General features: G+C 43.7%; 1 protein-coding gene across 2 annotated transcripts in view; it reads right to left on the bottom strand.

Moving 5' to 3' along the window:
• The window catches only part of KIF26B (kinesin family member 26B), a 577552-nt gene that overhangs the window by 60961 nt on the left and 497488 nt on the right, over positions 1–19103 (bottom strand). The gene's annotated exons all lie outside the window — the stretch shown is intronic.

Consider the following 19103-nt stretch of genomic DNA (forward strand, 5'->3'; position numbering starts at 1 on the left):
GCCGGTCTAGGCCAGTTTCACACCTTCCCGTTCCAGCGGGTTTCACTGTGCCAGGATCCCAGCATCCGCGCTTGGCTCGCACCGAGACTGGCTAAAACCCCGGTAATGCAGGATCTGAAGCTTTAAGTGACCCATGCAGCGTAGCTAAGTCTTAGGCAAAATGAGCAATTGACAAATCCTGCTACTTTCACGAGCAGAGCATTTCTGAATTCTCACGTTCATTAACATGCATTAAAAATGATTACTTTGGAAAGAGCATTACCGTGAATTAGCGCCATAGGCGTTGCCTAGCAACCAGGGACTTTTTTTTTTTGCGTAGAGCCCTGTGAGCTGATAGCTATGATTTCTGGACATGCGGGTCTGTATGCAGGGCTGATATATGGCCAGAGAGCCAGTATCCGCTTGAGTGTGTAGATGTCTACGTAGAAAACAATGTATAGGATGCAAGGAGAACTGCAACCACAAACTAAGAGAATGGAAGGGGCAAGCAGTTTGCAAGATTATACTACTGAATATCGACTCTCAGAATATCATAGTACAATAATATCGAGGACTGAATATCGAGGGACAACATTTCGAAAGGTAAGTGCATATAGGGAATAATAGATTTACTATTCCTAACCCCACATGTATGTATCTTTAAGATATATGTAGTAGGTGGAGTATATGAAATCTATACTTGGCTGTCAATATTTTTTTCCAATATTTTGTCCTCAATATTATGTCCCATCAATAATCTGGGATCGACATTAAGGCTGCATATTGTTTTTCAAATCTGTGGAGCCCCACATGCCTTTTTAGGCGCGAGCGCAAAGCGCTCCATCCCCAGTAGTAATCTCTCTTTGGGCTTCCAACCACGCCCATGTCACGTCAGTCACTTTCATTGGTTCGTGGACTTGCCTTTTAAAATCCGCTTGCTTTCATTTGTGAAAGGCATGCATACGTTATGCCTTTTCTGGTGTTTAGCCCACCTACACAGCACCGGTAAACTACTAAAAACATACGAGGCTCGATGTTTTCAGCATGGTTTCGGGACTACTTTATCTGTTTATTTTCCATGCAGCACGATCGTGCTGGGGTTTACATAGTGCGATTGCACTTAGTTTTTCCATTTTCAATTTCAGCACGATCGCGCTGTGTTTTTTTTCCATTTAATTTGTGTAGCAAGAAATGTCCAGTTAGGACTTTACAACGCTAATAGCTCTAACTCGAGCAAATGCGAGACCCGTTGCATTGAAAATGCTTGTTCTATTAGGAAGCATTTATATTTATGTTTAACAGCTGTATTCATACACCATCAATACCTGCCATTGCTCTTGTTCATTGCAGGAGACAAAAATAAGTTCTACTTGCATGAGGCAAAATATATCATTGATAAAATCTACTTAATAATAATTACATTGAAACCGCATGAATTGCGGTAAATATTTGCAGTGAAATATTTACTGCTCATACATATATAACCTATCATAGTCCAAATAAGGTAAGTGTGATCTTATTGACAAAGTGGTGGTTAATGCTGCCGGACCTTTCGATGGAATGCAGGGTGGAAGGTGTTGGGAATGGGTTTATGCAGTCCTTGACTGCACTGAATAAAGTTTGGTTTTAATTGTCAGCATCAGAGATGGTTCCAATGTAGTCTTCTGATTTAGCTTTACTGGTTTTGTGTGGAGGAAGCAGTTTTTGAGAGCCAAGAGATTGTCAAGAAATTCCTAGTTTGCCAGGTCTTCGCAAACATTCTCATAGGGAGCCAAATGTACAAAAAAATCATGTAACATAGAGCAGCAAGTAAAGTCGTTGTGCTGTCTTGCATGAACAAGAGAGAGCAGAATAGCACCATATCCATTACGATTAGGCGCTGTTCTATTCTCTCCATGCGCTGGTGCCCTTTTGAATGCTGGAAGCGAAATATGATTCAGTAAGGCAAAGGTGGTTGCTCCATTTTTGTAGAAAAGATAGGGATGGCATTTCCGAGAGGATGAAGTACTGGTAATTTCCAATGTTCTGAGTGGAAACTGGTGGGTGTGGTTACATGGGAGATGAACTTATGTGAGGAAGGTTCCAGTAGGGACTGTGTTATGAATTTATAGTGGCTCAAACCAGAGAGGTTGAAATCAACAAGCTAGTTGCTGTTAGTGTTTGAGATGAATCTTGAGGGGTGAGATGGGAGAAGCTGTCAAGAGAGGGCTTGTTGCTTCCAATGAGGGGCAGATTAAATTAATGCAAGTGGGTGTGAAGTACAGGCATTCAAAGATGAACGTGTGATGAGAAGTGAGGGTTCAAAGAGAATAGTTTTATACAAGAATGCAAGGCAGTGCAGAGTGACCACTTTGCCTGGAGAGCAGCGAATGTGTTTGAATGTGGAGAAGTGCATCAGTTTTGTTGATGTGGTTGAGGATTGTGTTCATTTGGAGGGTATAGCGAAGGTAAGGTTGGTTGCCTGTGGATATGCCACTGAGTGAATGAGGATGGTGATGGGGGAGCAAGACATATGGTGACCACCTCCTGTGCAGGGGCAGTGGTCTGGGCCTTAGCCCGTTTCTAGTCCTAACAGGCACAGCCTTAGGAACACCCAGCAAAATTGCCTTTAGTTGTTTGTCATTTGCAGCTATGAGGTTGAGAGGTCAAATGAACTCAGATGACCACAGAGAAATCCAGGGAGTCACCTGAAGCAGGTAACAGTGGCTTTTAATTTCTCCAGCAAAAATGTCACCCTTTTCACAGAAATTGGTGGAGTTAAAATCACTTACCACCGTATGCTGAGCCAAAGTTAAATTTTGTGTTTAAATACAGTGTATACCCGGAAATACCCAAATCAAATGATAGTATGCAGTGACATAACAAAAGCCCCTATGCCTCCCATGGTGTTGGAGTGGGGCCCTCAGCACAGTACACAGTGCACAGATAACGGGCCTCTATCTTGAGAGCTCCTGACTATGACGGGGGCCCCGTACATGGACTTTGCAGGGTGGCCCTCAAGTTTCCTTAAGTCACTGATAGTATGCCTCTAAATGCACACACATTCACTGTTAGAAATGGGGTCCTTGGTTGGCAGTCAGGTTACCCCCTGTCCAAGCAAGGACCGTCACTCTAGTCAGGGTAAAGGAGAATCACCCTCAGCTAACCCTGCTAACAACCTTAGTAGCGTGGCACGAGCAGACAGGATTAACTTCAGAAGCAATGTGTAAAGTATTTGTACCAAGACACACAGTAACTCAGTGAAAACGCTACAAAATGATAACACAGGTTTAGAAAAATAGGTAATACTTATCTAAACAAAACAAAACAAAACTAAAATGACAAAAATCCAACATACACAAGTCAAGATATGAATTTTCAAAAGAATAAGAGTCTTACTCCATAGAAAACAATGGAAACGTTGATTTAGCACAAAGTACCTGGTTTGCGAAAAAAATAAAGCCGCACAGGCGAGCGTGCATCGGAAAAGGCCAGCGATGCGTCGATTTCTCACCGCAAGCAAGAACATGCATCGTTCCTCCTTCAGTCGGGTCGGCATGCGTTGTTTCTTCTCTCCCGCAAGAGAGCGATGCGTCGATCCAGACGGGCACCTTGGGTCCAGGCAGGCTTTGCATTAATTTCCCGCACCCAGCGATGTTGCATTGAAATCCGGTTGCACTGTGTCAAGAAACCACATTGCGTGGGGTCTTGCGTCATTAACAGCAGCTGCTGTGGGTGTTACATGTCGTTTGTCCAGCTGCGTTGCGTCGATCTTGCACCTGCAATGCAGGTGGAGCTTTGATTTTAGCCGCGAGGCCGGTGGTGCATCGTTTATCAGCTGCGAGGCGGGTGGTTCTTCTAAAGTTTCCCCGCACGGCAGCCTTTGAGTGGATTTTCAGTTCTTAGCTACTAGCTTCACCTCTCAAGGACCCAGGGACTGGATAGGGCACCACTTGGCAGGGCAGCAGTCTCAACAGAGAGTCTAGGTGCTGGCAGGGGAAGTATTTGATGGCCCTGAGAGTTCAACAACAGGAGGCAAGCACAGTTCCAGCCCTTGGAGATTCTTCTCAAGCAGAAATGCACAACAAAGTCCAGTCTTTGTCCCCTTTCACAGACAGAAGCAGCAACTGAAGGACAGCACAGTCACAGGCAGAGGCAGCACTTCTCCGTATCTCTTCTCCTTGGCAGAGGTTCTTCTTGATTCCAGAAGTGATATAATTTTCAAACACGCAATCTAAAAACTAGGTTCACTAAAAGATATCTTTTTAAATTGTGAGTTCAGAGACCCCACACACCACATGTCTATCTTCTCCAAAATAAATCAGTGCTTTAAAGAACATTTAAAGGCAACCCCCATGTTAACCTACGAGAGAGATAGGCCTTGCAACGGTGAAAAACGAATTTGGCAGTATTTCGCTGCCAGTACATGTAAAACACATAAGTACATGTCCCACATTTAAAATACACTGCACCCTGCCCATGGGGCTGCACAGGGCCTACCTTAGGGGTGTCTTACATGTTAGAAACGGGAAGGTTTAGGCCTGGCTAATGGGTATACTTGCCAAGTCGAATTGGCAGTGGCAGGTCTGAGCCATGTTTACAGGGCTACTAATGTGAGTGGCACAACCAGTGCTGCAGGCCCACTAGTAGCATTAGATTTACAGGCCCTGGGCACCTCTAGTGCACTGTACTAGGGATTTACTACTATATCAAATATGCCAATCATGGAAAGCCAATTACCCATACCTTTTACATAGGGGCACTTGCACTTTAGCACTGGATAGCAGTGGTAAAGTGCCCAGATTATCAAAAACGGGGTCCAGCATACATCAGCACCCTGGGAAACAGAGGCAAAAAGTTAAGGGAGACCATGCCAAGGATGCCAAGTCTAACATTCACCATAACAAATGTCTTAACTTAAGCCACTAGTAATGAACAACTGTACACTGGCAGGTGTGTTGTATGAAAATACCAATACATTACTACAGCAGAGCATTAACATAAAGATCGAAAAATACATCATGGACAATCCCTTAATTACAAACAGAACATGAGCATGTTGCGTGGGTGACAAACAACATGCTGAATGCTGCCAGCCTGCATATTGCTGTTGCTCCTAGCGCCAATTTCTCTCATTTATGGGGAGGTGGCTGCTTAGGGAGCGATGACCCCTTTAATTTGAAAGCGACAAAATAGCCTAGTGCTGGTCTTTGTCTTCCAAGAAGGTTATATGAATGGGCCGGGCTGACAATAATAATCTGTGAGAAAAGCTCCAACTTCTAGACATGCAGCTCCAACTGGCTCGCATGCATGTGTGAGACACCAGATAGAGAAAAGCCCAATCAAAAATAAAAGTAATTGCAAAAGGCAGTACTCCATCATTTCACTGGCTGGGAATGTCAGCAAAGATGCAGACGGACCAAGGGCATCCTTACCAACTTAGTAAACCACTGATCTGTTCTCAAGTCGCTATGGCAAGTCATGGATACTCTCAAACCCCATGTGGCAGGCAATATCACCTTCTCCAGGACACCACTGAAATACTATGAGCGCAGAGGTACACAGAAAACATCTGTGAAACATAAAGCATCTTGCATTCCCCTTGCCTTAGAGATCATCAGTTGAATACATCTGGCCATCAAAAATTCACAAATATGCCCCTTTGTCTACCAACCTATACTACTCCAGTCATTCAGAGGACAATCCCTCTCCCAAACCAAAGCTGTGGCTGCTTCTTGCAAACACAGTTGATGGCTCCCTGCCTCAAAATCAACCACAATGCATCACAGGAAATACAACAAGACACTTCAGAGATGATCATGCACTAATGGTAAAGCCACCAGGGTTCTGACAAAGACTTGTGCATCTATCAAGGAATACTTTGAAACCAAGTCCAACCACCAGAGGAGGGAGACATTCTGTAGGTCTTCCATATGCGCCACAACACTAGCCAACAATCTTGGATGCCGACAAAGTATGCCTGCCAAACCTACTGCAGCATTTAATCAGGATAGCACTGTTATGATAGTGCAAAAGTGGAGAAAACAGAAGATGTGACAACAGTAACACATACCAGAGTCAAAGCAGAACCAAAAATGATGAGTCTCAACCGGCATTAGACATATGCTCACCTCCTCCGATTTGAATGCTAATACCAATCTTCAACGTCATCCATAACAAGAACCTCATTTTTTCGGAAATTGAGTTTTAGACAACTGCAGCTCACCCACTGTATTACTTCATGCAAGACTATGGTACAGTCTGGTTACTCCCAAATACAAGGATGATCTGTGTACCATTGGCACACATGTAAAAGAAAGTACCATGGCCATGCATGGCTGTGGCTTATGGACACAGGCAAACATTTAAAAAATGGATGACAAAGCTTAGGCCTTTGAATCAGACTATGCTTTGATGAAAACACAGCACTGAGGCCTCCTGATTTTGGTTAATTAAGAATGCGTTGGTCCAGTATAGTGCTACCACAGAAATAAGAGACACCTCGAGGCACTGGATCAATACGGCATCATCATCATCACCAAAATCAGCTTAAAGGTCACTCAAAAACCACCACGCAGGCACAAAGAGTGACTCCATGCCTCCGTACAGTCTAAAGTCAGACTGATATTGGTCATGGAATTCACTAGACTGTCAGAACTAAGCGCTGGAGTTGATAGGCAACCATTCTTTGTAGAGCTTTAGAAATCCCAGGCAGTAATGAATGAATACTCTTCTAAAGGTTTATGGGGGTCATTATGACCCCGGCGGCCGGTGTTATAGTGGCGGTAGTACCAGCAACAGGCTGGCGGTACATACTGACATATTATGACATTGGGTGGTTTGGCAAAAGCCAAACCACCAATGTACCACACAGACTGCCACAGCAGTAACGACCACCGGGCTGGAGACTACAGTCTCCCGCCCCGCGGCCATCACTAGACCGCCCATGGGAATATGACCCCGCCCACTGCCATGGTTTTCGCTGCTTTCTTACCGCCAAGAAAACCATGGTGGCAGGCACTATCAGTGCCAAGGAATTCCTTCCCTGGCACTGATAAGAGTTTCCCCTGTCCCCCTCCCCCTCCCCAGTTTCCTCCCCATCCCTTCCTCTCCAGACCCCCGACAAACACACACCTACACACACAGACACACCCACATACCCACATTCACCCATGCATGCATATATCCATGCACACACACATCCACACCCACTGACAAACATACAAGCACACATGCATTCAAACAATACGACATACACGCACACTCACATCCATTCATGCACACACGCATTCCACACGCCACACACCCGCATGCACGCACACAGAAACATACACACCCACAACATCCCCAACCCCTTCCCTGTCAGAGCACCTGACTTACCTGCTTGCAGGGGGTCCTCCAGAAGGAGACAGGACGGGGTGCTGCTGCCGGCAGCAGCGTCCGCCAGCAGAACACCGCCAGGCCATATCATGGATCATGATACGTTCTGTAGTGGTCTACTGGCGCGGCGCTGCTGCTGGCAGCAGTGCCACCTTACTGCCGTCCGCCGCCATGACCGTAGCCGGAATTCAGCCAGCCTTCTGGCGGTCGGCTGGTAGCCACGGCAACGGTGTTTTGGCAGCCGTCGCCGTGGCGGTAGGCGGCATTTAATGCCTATGTTATAATGAGGGCCTATGCGTCTGGTGATAGCCAAGACCTATTGATTTTACTAAGATTATAATATTCTTACTTACAGGGCTTTAAATCAGCCCTCTTCATCCACTGGTCCGTTATTGTGTCATTTACATTTTAATTCCGCCCACTATAGGATACAGCATGGGGCAATGGATCAGCTCATATCACCCATGAGTAACTTTACTGTGAGTGATGGCATTCTGCCCATTCATAAGAAGTCTATCCACATACAAAGTAGTTACATTAAGTGTTTGGGTCTATTAAGGCAATGTGTGCTTTTTGTGATCACAAATATATTTCTGATTTCCCCAATTTGTTTTTAGGTTAATGAAGGCTTAGCAGCTTCCCCAACAACAAGGTTTTGCAAAAACCATGACAAAACAGCAATGAAAAAAAACAAACAGCTGGCAGCCAATGCCAGATCAATTGGTTCTGCCAATGCTTACTCCAGTGGAGGTGTTATGATTACAGATTACAGTTGGCATGCAACTGATCAAGTGGACAATGATTATTTGACCAGGTACAAAGATATGTGGAAATTATTGAAATGATAATACCAGGAGGCTGGGTACTCTCAGGTTATTAAACCCTCTCTTTTAATGGTGCTGTTCCTCTATTGTTTTCCAAGGCACAGAAAGGTTTTACTACATACTCCTTCCAACATTTTGTCATCGCCAAAGTAAGCATCTTGAAGGACTCGTGAATGAGGTTACAAAGAAAAAGGTGTGATGTGCCAAAGTAAGATAAAAGGGGCACTAATCTTGAGTACATTAGGTACAAATATTGACGCCGCAAAATATCTAAGCCCTGAAGAAACGGCATGCGAGTAGCTGGGAAACAAATGCGGGTAGCTGCACAAATCAAGAAAAGTGTGGCTAGCTGCACACATCAAGAAAACAGCTCTGGAAGTATCTAAAATGAAATTGAGGGAACAAGTGAAATAATTAATTGATTATAAACATGTGTAGTAGAATTTTTGGTGCCTCGGAAAACACTGAATTGACTAACTGAAGGGATGTTTTTCACAGTAGCAGTACACGGATCACTATAGATACCCATTCTGAGGTTCTTCTACTGGAGGAACCCTACTCTGTGCACCATCTTCACAGCTCTAAGTATGGCTTTCCTCTGATGTGGTTTGTCAAAGTTTACATCTACTATTCAAGTCAACGTTATACTTTGAGCACTCTGACACCGAGTTCCCATTTCCGTTCACAGTAGGGATACAGATAAAGTGAGTCAGTATGTTAAACATCATATGTGGAGGAAAGACAAAAACATGTCACTAGGACCAGCAAAGAGCTCAGGGAAGATCTGGTAGACCGGACAATGATGGGAGGCCACTATGAAAGTCTAGTATATAATGAGGTTTTTGGGCAAGACTCGCTCAAGGGTACAAAGAGAAAGATACCTACAATGGAAGAATGACATTTTAAAGAGGAAAAAAATAGAGTACAGGGGCACACCATAGATAAGAGAACATATCAGGAGCGACTTGCAGGGCTTTGTTAGGGCAGGGCTGACTGGGAGCCTGGGCTTGCTCTCTTCAGCCCGGCAACTGTGATGCTGGGCTGGAGAGAGCCCAGTGCGCATGTGTGTTTGGCCGTCCTGAGACAACCGGGCAAACATACATGCACACTTAGGGGGTGTGCTGAGCACTCCTCCTCGTTCCCATCATAGCCCTGCCCCTCCCCCCCTTTTTACTACAAAACGATAATAAACATGGCTTGTTATCGTTTTGTAGTAACATTTTTGCAGCTGCTGCTGCAGGCGGGGGTGGGCGGGCGATACTCCTCAGCCATAGTGAAGGAGCCACTCCTGAACATTTGTTCAGAACCTAGCAATGGAGGATACAACTGTAGATGCAATAGAGTGATGAGATCAAGAGAGGAAAAGCAAAATGCCAGTTAGAATGGAAGTGTTGGAAGATACATGAGGTCTCATCTTATCATTGTGACCTGTTGTTTTTTAAAGAGGTCTCATTAATTCTATCCTAAATTGATGCAGGATTGGGGTGGTTCTAATAGACTGAGTGACAATCTTCCAGACCCCAGGTGCAGGGACGGAAATGACCTTCTGCCTTTTATCATAAAAACAAATTCGAAGCCTTACTGCTACAGAACAAAACTACCAGTTGAAGTACGAGATAGAGAGTCCTACAATGAACAGAGGGAATGATATATTGACCTGCTGTAATTGAGTTTGAAAGATGGGTATGTACTGAATGTAATACTTTTTGGTATTACTAGTTGAAAAGGGTTTTAAAAAAATCACTCCATATTTTAAGGATTAAAAATGAACACCTGGTACAATAGTCAGTACTTAAAAACTTTTAGAAAGCACAGAAATGATTTTGCCTGCAGCATGTTGACATTCTAACAGGTCTGTAACTTTGCTAACAGGTGATATTTGTGCCTTACTGGCAGGCACATTTCGGTTACACATGTGACGTTCTGGCAAGAAATGCCACAATATCATTAGACTAATTCCCCTTTTCACCAAAAATGACCTTAAGTGCTGCTACAACAATTATTTTGACACTTCCAACCAATACCGACTCTGGCAGACGTGGCACACTTACTTCCAGCTAATAGCATGCAAATGTGGCCCAAATGACAGCTGCATCGTGCGGTGATGCAGAAGCCATTCGACAATTCATCTCACTCCATCACAACATAAGGGGGGCCATCTGCGCCTCACAGCGAGGAGTGAAAAGCATCTAAGGAAGAGGCTTCCAGTTGCACGGTGGCTACAAGATTAGCAATCCGTCTTCTCAGCCGTGTGGCGGCCAAACCACTAATTGAACGTCACGTGGAAACATGTTACAATATCTGCATGCGCTACCAGAGGTGTGTAATCTGGTGGGCATCAGCATATCTGCTTGCTAGACGTCGTCTGTCGCGCGCCTACGCTCACTGGGATATTAGTATGGCCACTAAAATTATTCTGTACGGTTGACAAAGTTATGTGGCAACAAAAAGAAAATTATGCAGCATAATGAGGCACATTTTATGATAATATTACTTAGTAATTTGAAATGTTTACATATGGCAACATTGCCTGTGCAGAGATTAATATTTATTAATACCAAATACAGAAATTAAGCAACGGAACACTGACCCCTCAACCTTTAACATGTGTTGCCACGTTTTTAATATTTCAGCTAGAAACGGAATTTGTTTTAGTTAAAATCTGTAGATTATGAGGCAAATCCATAATTATGGGGAAAACACCGTGGGTGCACAATCGCATAATTCTAGTGGCCCTTTATATTAGCAGTGAAAGCACCACACCCGCTATCAAGAGAGAAGTGCTGTGCTAACAGCACAGCAATGCACACTTTAGACATCAGCTATCCAGAATGTATACATGACTTCAAACCCATGCCACATTTTGAGGATACCCACCTTAATTGTAGATTAGTTCTGTTTATATTCAGGGCATATAAAATTAGCTTATGCACCTATCCTGATTTTTATTTTTGAATGTAACCAAGCAAAATATTTCAAATTTCCCCATAAGGTACAATTACATGCAGTTGGTCTAAATGAAATTGACTTACATAGGTAGAGGGTGTTCTTGAAAATGTGATTTTTTTGCAGTTTTATATGGCATAAATGTGGCCCAAGGTCTTTGGAGCACTTTTACATGAGTGCCAGATTACGTTATGATTACGTTACACAAAGTCCGATTTTTTGTGGGCATCGGGAAATTAAGTTATTTGCCCAGAATCACAGGATGTTGAGGTAACACCAGGACTTATACCTGGCTCATCAGTTTCTCAGTCAGCCCTTTTGGCCATTAGGACACATCTCCATCTCACCGCCCTGGACCTACTTTAGACTCCTCTGCCATACAATCTCATTCTATAATGCCAATAATGCCAAGGCCAGTCTCATCCATGACTTCCACAGCAGCAAGCAGAGTCAATCTTGTGACCTGACTACCCCCTGGAACTTAGAAAAGACTGGTTCACCATGAGTACATATATTGCATGTGCCAATTGTTCTCTTTTGGCTGTCAGCTTTGTTTAAACTCTCTCCATTGTCTTTACAAAATCTTTTCTTTATATAATTTGATAGGATGCATGCTCACATTTGTGGCATTAGCAACTGTTGCACTGCTGTTCCCTTGAAGCAGTGAAAAAAATAAACCGAGATTTTTTTAAATTTGAATGGTTCTGACATATGTCCCATTTTAAACACCAGCCCGCCTTGTATTAGCCTTATTCCTGGGACATCCGCTAGTAAACAATGGCATCATTTGCATGAAGCAAAGTGGTCCTAGTGCAGTGACAGCTTTCAACCCAACCAACCCTAGTTTTCTCACCGAGATATTTCATGAAGAAACAACAGCATCCTCATATTTTATATCAGAACAGATATGATAGGTGTGAGGCAAAGGTCTCCTGGGGGACACCGAAAATCAGTGGAGTGGTGCTTGTTAGGAGATCACAGACTGACTGGGGACGCCTAGAAAGACCTATTTTTGTGGCCCATTGCCAGAGCATGTACAGTCAAGGCTTATGCCTTTACAGTGAGTTACTATATTCGTAGAAAGACATATACCCTTGCACAAGAGCATTTTTATTTCTTAGGGGCATTCTTGCCTCTAACTGGTAAGACGGTTAATTGAGTTAAAAATTTACCACTGACATCTGCAGCTACCTGCATCTTAAATGATGAAATAAAGGAAGGAACAAATATTTTTATTCCGACCAGACAGAAATTTAGGAACAACTTCTCTTCACTATGACGCTGCCGGTGATGGTGCACCACTGAACTCCATATCTAGTTTGGGAGTGCACGTATACACCGCTGGATTTGCACGTGTAAGGTATATATAAAATGATACATGTAATTGTGTGTATTATTGGACCTTACCACCGTAATATTAGAAAGGGAAAAAAGAGCAATTAGTTGGGAGCGAATCGTTCTAGCTGTCGGGTGCCTCAGCAGCTTGTGAACATCCACAGACCCATTGGTATGTGGGCATTCACAACCTTCCATCTGACTTTCGTAACCTGGAAATGGTACTAGATTTGCTTGAGCTAAAGTCTGGAGAAATCACATTCCAGGGTGGGAAGAGGAGTGAAACCCCCATAACTTGGTTGAGCTGCAGAGGAAAGGAAAATATTTCCCATTTAAAAAACAATGTGCTTCTTGAACAAAGATGCTGCCATCTAACATCTGCACACTGCCTAAAAATGTTCATTGGTCAAAAAGCGGCGATTATGTAAAACACAGAATTCACAAAACTTTTCCAGGTGTGTGCCTGGAAACCTATAAACGGCGCACCTTTCCAGGAGCATATTCCTAAAAATACGTACCACAGGTAACCATGAAATATGGTCCACAATTGCCAGAGAGGGTTTTGTTGACATCATAAATCATGAGAGAAAAGGTGCCATGACAATATAGGACATATTATGATAGCACTCTTTATGTATTTTTTATATTAAATTTTTTGTTCCAGGAAGTTTGCTTCAAAAGGCTGTGTTCTTCAAAGTGCAGTAATGGGTATTAATAGAAACTAGAATGTCAGGCTTTTGAATACATTGTTAATAAAAAACAATGGGCAATAATGAGATACCGTGGATTTAGGTGACTGTGTGGCTACAGCATCTTAGCAGAGTTATGGATTTACTGTATTTGCTACATAGTTTGCAGAGTTCACTAAAAAAAGGTTCTTTCTATTTCATATGTATAAAAGTAGTACTGAGGGAGAGTGGACAGCATAATTTGTACAGTTTGGTGCATAAGTTAGATAATCATACGCAGTGCTTAATTTGAGCCGGTGGTTTCCGGTGCTCCGCACCAACATTTAATTGTCAACATTGTCCTTTATGGGAGGTGCCGTTGGTTTATTTTAGAGATGAGCAGAACAGCAGTTGTTTATTGATTCAATATACATTAAAAATAACTAATAACTGCTTTCCAAATGATTGTTACAGCTTGAGGGGCCTGAAATAGTCGGAACTGGCACGCTTGTAGGAGTGTGATAAGTAGTATCTGCGCTGGCAGGGGCACTGGGTGGTGCACGCAACAGTGGCATGGCACATAGGGGGTCATTCCGACCCCGGCGGGCGGCGGGCACCGCCCAACGGGCGGAAACCGCCAAAAGACCGCACCGCGGTCAAATGACCGCGGCGGTCATTCTAACTTTCCAGCTGGGCCGGCGGGCGATCTCCAAAAGATCGCCCGCCGGCCCAGCGGGAAAGCCCCTGCAAAGAGGAAGCCGGCTCCGAATGGAGCCGGCGGATTTGCAGGTGTGCGGCGGGTGCAGTGGCACCCGGCGCGATTTTCAGTGTCTGCAAAGCAGACACTGAAAATCTTTGTGGGGCCCTGTTAGGGGGCCCCTGCACTGCCCATGCCAGTGGCATGGGCAGTGCAGGGGCCCCCAGGGGCCCCACGACACCCGTTCCCGCCATCCTGTTCCTGGCGGTAAAAACCGCCAGGAACAGGATGGCGGGAAGGGGGTCGGAATCCCCATGGCGGCGCTGCAAGCAGCGCCGCCATGGAGGATTCCCTGGGCCAGGGGTAAACCGGCGGGAAACTGCTGGTTCCCCTTTTGTGACCGCGGCTTTACCGCCGCGGTCAGAATGGCCCAGGAAGCACCGCCAGCCTGTTGGCGGTGCTTCCGTGGTCGTTGGCCCTGGCGGTCAGAATGACCCCCATAGTTTGTTCCTATACTGGATAATCCCTGAAACCCTGACAATGCTAAAGCTCTGCAGAGTGGTTTGGGGGGGGGGGGGGGGGGGGGTGTCATTATGATGACGAAATCCATATTTCACAGCCACTTGTGAAATATTTCCCATATTTTTGGTTTCCTGTGAAATCGTTTTTTTTCCTATAGCGCTACATTTCAATGCACAAAATGATGCTGGAAGGGAATGGCAGCATCTCCTTTGAAAGGAGGGAAAATGGCTTTGTGATCTGGCACGCGGTGTTTGGCCACTATTCCGGTCCCCCTGCAAGTGATGGGTGATGCAGCCTGCATCTCGCCCAACTGCATGCATTTGTATCCCACAAGACACGCGAAACGATGCTGAGAAGCAATGCTAGCATCTCCTATGATGTCCTAGCAGCGACCTGAAGCGGAGCATCAGCAACCGTCAGAGCTGTCTCATATGATAAATGAAGGTCAATGTTTTCAACATGAAAAAGCGCACAAAAAGCAGAAATGAATCTCATGGTGGAATCAGGCTGAACTAAAACTATCCGCACACACTATCACAATGCGCACCGCCGTAATGCGGCGCTACACAAATCACATGCACACATTTCTTTTTCTCCACAGATGCATTTAACAACATTGCACCCCTATACGTTGATGGAGCATGAAGGTAGCCGCCAATGATATTTCATATTTCATCAGCATTCAGCAAGTGCAGTAGCCTAGGCAATGAAACAATACTGGGGCCCTGACTATATTGCAGGCGCATTCACAGGTATTTTTTGTCTAGGTAAACGTCCGCTGGCAGAGTGTGTGGTAATTAGCAGGTGCACAATTAACACCCAATTCAAAGCTACACCCTTCATTATGGCGTTTTACACACAATTTATACATGATTTCCTTAGTCTACTGGTGCATGATCTGGAACTGCTTGCAAATTGCAGGGGAAAACTCCTGTGTCAGGTGCAATTTACACCTATCCTATAAATTCTTTTTGTGTGCAAACTTGAGGTTCAGCACTAATTTAGCACATCAATGTGACCTGGACATTGTTGAGGCACAACTATAATTCATCCAAAGATGATCATCTCACAGAAATACAAGGGGCTTAGGCTCAGTGTGAACCCCACCCTCAAGGTTGGGCCACTTCTCCCCTCCCTTTCATGGGCCTATATAAGGTCCCTGTGTATACCATATGACTAGAAACTTTTTACAATCCATGCAGGGTCTCATTTATTAAATATTAGATTCATTGTGGGTTCAACTGTGCTGCCAACCTCTTTTTAACCAGGGCATGCTGGTGAGGTCAGTTAAACTGAACAATTGGTGTCTTGAGTAAGGTCTAGATGTATGAAAATCATGTAAACACAACAAACTCTAACCGTGGGAATGAGTCAAAATGGTAAATCCAAGCACTCTCCGCACTGCTAACAGCTGACCGGTATCAAAGGAACTACAACATGGCAGATGCATTTTTACCTATGCACAAGAAGATGGTGATGGCCTGGTTTCTGTGGGTAATGTGAAAGGCATTCCTACCATTTGTATGAGTACACCTTCGGAACTGGGGCACTCTTTTTCACTCTGAGGTACATTGACTGAAATCAAAGTAGTTTGCTGAAACTATATTTTTTTGGGAGGGAGTCATGTTGTTTTTGTGAGGGTAGAATAGATTAGTGTATTGTTTAGTGATGTATTATACTGGATAGCGCCTGACTAGATCTAGTTAAGGATCTGCGTGAAGCACTATGTGCTGGAAACTGTGCCAAAGTACACTGCCATTTTGTTTTTGTTCTGCCAGGATGTACAGCTGTCCAAAGAAGTCTATAGGTTCCTTTATCAAATACCTGAAGTGACATACAAATAATGATCTCAAGTGCAGAAACAAACATTTTCAAAGTACAAATCTTGAACTTTTCTTTTTTTTTTTTTTACTCATGCTGACTGTGATATGTATGAGAAACTACACAGCTGACAATGTTGCTGTGCTCGTGATACTGGAGTACAATGTGGCTTATATTGAAAATATATGTGCTTTGTGTGTGGTTGAAACTGGCATTGGTTGTTTTGCGCCCCACCTGTGTGGTGTATGTATGCATTGGATGTGTGATTGATGGCTGCACTTTTGATACCGCATGTTGATCTGACAAGTGGGTGAGGACAGTTTCCAGTGCTCCTGCCAGTGTTGAACCTCCACTCTGTGTTTGAATCTTCTGTCATCTAAAGCAGAATGAAATAATTAGTGTATTCTACTTCTATAATCTCATTTTGGGCTAAGTAATTCATCTGTTGTAATCTGAAGTAAGATACATTGTATGGACTGTAATCCCTTTCTGTCATCTAATGCAAAGTAAAGCAGCCATGGTAATCTTCTTGCAAAACAGAAAATAGTTGAATGATTACAATAATTGTGAATGTATTTTCTTCATTATTTGGCTGTAGCAGAAGCATTCCAACAGGAAACCAGTATGAAAACAGTGCATGACGTAGATGAGCTGTGGGTTGTTATATATATATATATATACGCGATAAAGTACACCCTGCAGTACATTATAAGGATATTGCAACTCACAGAACAGTTCCATGACCATATAAGTAAACAAGGCCGAAGGCCGAGTTCCTTTATACGGTCATGGAACTCTGAGGTGACTTGCAATATCCTTTTCTCGTACAGCAGGGGGTACTTAATTCTTTGTAACATATGGTCACAACATCACCTTTTCCACAAACCACTCACATTTTTAGTGCATAGCTCTTTCATATGAAAGAGAAAGCATGTTTGCAGACATGAAGAATAATAAGTGCACAATCTATAATGCAAAAACACATCAAAAAGTTGTTGGAGATTTGATGCAAAAATATATTAGAGTCAGTTTAATACAAGGCAGTTGTTTAAAAAATAAAGATGCAGTAGGTCGGAATGTGTAGAAACATGCAGGAAGATTCTAAAAAGGAGTGCAAAAAAACACCTTGCCATAAATATCTCCTTTCTCTTTACAGCTAGAAAAACAAGTCAGAAGAAAGAAAAGCCAGGCACTGTTTTCACTCATTTAACAGCTGCATTAATTATGCTCCATTACCTGACCTGCCTTTCACCTCGGCTGCTGGCTCTGGCAGCAGATATTATGATGGCAGAACTCAACTGTAATAAATTATTACAGTGAAGTTCTGACATCATTTCCTCATAATCGGCGACTGGGTGGGGCACAAGTCGCTTATTATTTAGAAATTAAAGGCAGTTTTTTTGTTTTTATAGAAGGAAAGGCTTTCGTCAATTTTTAGTAAATTGCGAGTATAACGAATGATTATTATGGATAGGTAGTTCAGGGTGATGTCACAGACCAGGATTAGAAGTTTATAGATAGCTCTATTTTAGCAGCCAGCCTGCCTGATTGGTAAAGGTCATTTGATGATGAGTGTGATTGGACTGACTCTAAACAGACTGAGCGGCAAAGTTTAGGACTTTGTGTGAAATATTATGATGGAATCCAAATGACAACTAATGACAACTAATGAAGAGAGTAGTGTTTTGGCTCTGTGGAAAGGGATGCTTGAGTGGAGTTTACACAAAGCCACCATCTTGTCGCTGAGACTCCGTTTATTTAGAATGTTTGCAAGTTGACTGCAGGATCAAAATGTACTCCATGGCTTCTGACAAATGATGTCATTGTGAGGGTGGCTGGGACCAGGGGGATTGAACATGGAATCAGAAAAAACGTGGGGGCCAAAGTGGTAGGAAAGTGGATTGTTCATCGTTTCGATGAAGCTAGCATTAGTGTGAACGAATGACCACCCAGAGATGGATTTGTGTGAGGCGGTTTGAAGTGTGGTCCTGCAGGTGAGGGGTAAAAGTAGGTGAGAGGAAGATTCGGATGTCATTTGCATTGAGATGATATGGCAAACCACATAAAGAGATAAGCTGCCAAAGGAGGGGATGCAAAGAGAGAAGAGGAGGTCAGGACTGAGTCTCAGTGGACACCTGTTGACAGAGGATTTGGAAAGGAAAGCTAAGGTAGGACGCAAACCAGCGTGTTGAGTCAATGATACCAAGATTGGTTATAGTAAATAGTGAACTGCGGTGTGGGGTGATCCACAATGTTTAAAGCTTCGGAAAGCTCAAGAAGAATGAGAAGATTTGAGAAGTGGTCATGAGGGTCTGCTTCTATGAAATCCGGCACGAGTGCGGCCGCAGTTTCAATGTAGTACAATGCTCAGAAATTGGCCAGAAGGGGTTCTAGCAGACCGTTAGAGTTATGGATAGATGATAAGCAACTTAATCCTAATCGCTCCTGAATGTTTGAGTTGAAAGATGGGATGAAGGGCCAGAGGTGTTTTTTCACAAGGGCAGAATCATCACAGATTTGAAACATGGTGGGTGAGTGCCTATACGAAGTGAGTCAAAAGAGATGTCATGCAAGTCAGGATAGGAGAGGACAGGGCACGTGAATTGATTGGTTAGCAGATTTCAATATGGGAATGACTTTAGCAGGAGATGTGCAAAGGCGGCTCGGAGTTTAACAGGGTTACTAGGAAGGCAGTAAAATAGTGAGTGGTTGAAGAAGGACTGGAGGAGAGAGTTTTAATATTATTTTTAAAAACAAAACTTTTAGATAAGAAATAAGAGGCAAAGCCTTCGCCTGAAGAAGGATCGATTAGCAGGTGTGTATGGAGAAGAAAGAAAAGTAAAATACACGCAAGCTGGAGAGGTGGGAGTACAGGGAAGTGACTATCTTTCGGTAGTAAGAGGATTTGGCTGTAGAAAGGGTAGATTAGATGCGAGTGTATCTCATATTTGT

The sequence above is a fragment of the Pleurodeles waltl genome, chromosome 5, assembly GCF_031143425.1.
Source record: "Pleurodeles waltl isolate 20211129_DDA chromosome 5, aPleWal1.hap1.20221129, whole genome shotgun sequence".
In the NCBI taxonomy this organism is placed as follows: domain Eukaryota; kingdom Metazoa; phylum Chordata; class Amphibia; order Caudata; family Salamandridae; genus Pleurodeles; species Pleurodeles waltl.